This window comes from Brassica oleracea, chromosome C1 (genome assembly GCF_000695525.1).
Source record: "Brassica oleracea var. oleracea cultivar TO1000 chromosome C1, BOL, whole genome shotgun sequence".
In the NCBI taxonomy this organism is placed as follows: Eukaryota; Viridiplantae; Streptophyta; class Magnoliopsida; order Brassicales; family Brassicaceae; genus Brassica; species Brassica oleracea.
Genome location: NC_027748.1, coordinates 12647993 through 12648665, shown reverse-complemented (window position 1 = coordinate 12648665; position 673 = coordinate 12647993).

The window sequence follows — 673 nt, the reverse complement described above, 5'->3', positions numbered from 1 at the left end:
ATGAATCTCCTCATGAATTGCAAGAACCGATTGACTTAAGCACAGACCGTTTGGTTGTTGAGCTCCTGGTTCAAAAGACTTACAAGAGACAGGGGAGAAGAGATCAAGGGAGGAACCAGTTAGCTTAAGCGCAGCTGTTAGGGTGATGCGCTCCTGGTTTCAAGACTCAATGTTGCTCACTTCCAAGCTTGGTCCTTCACTCATTTTCTCCGGATCAAGCTTGAGGAGGGGTAATGGTGAGCATCATTCCTGAAGGTTCAAGTCGTCCATTGCCTCACCACAGATTAGAAGTGGAGTTGAAGTGGAGTTCACCAGCCATCTAGAACCCACTACAAAGAAACATCAACATGGACAACAACAACTTGGAGTTAGAACAGTTACCTTCTGGTTGTGAAGCTATGGATCAGCTACTATATAGAGTTAGAGCAGTTACCTTCAGTTGGAACAATACCTTCTGGTTGGGAAGCTATGGATCAACTACTATATGGAGTTAGAACAGATACCTTCAGTTGGGAAGCTTTGAATCAGCCCATAGCATGTGTGCTTGTACCTGGTTGATGAAGTTTAAGGAAGCCAGCAAATGGTGATTTACAATCTGGCCATATATATGCAATGACACAAGGAGTATTCAACTAGGGATTTTCTTGGCTGAGCAATCACATGATGGTGGCAG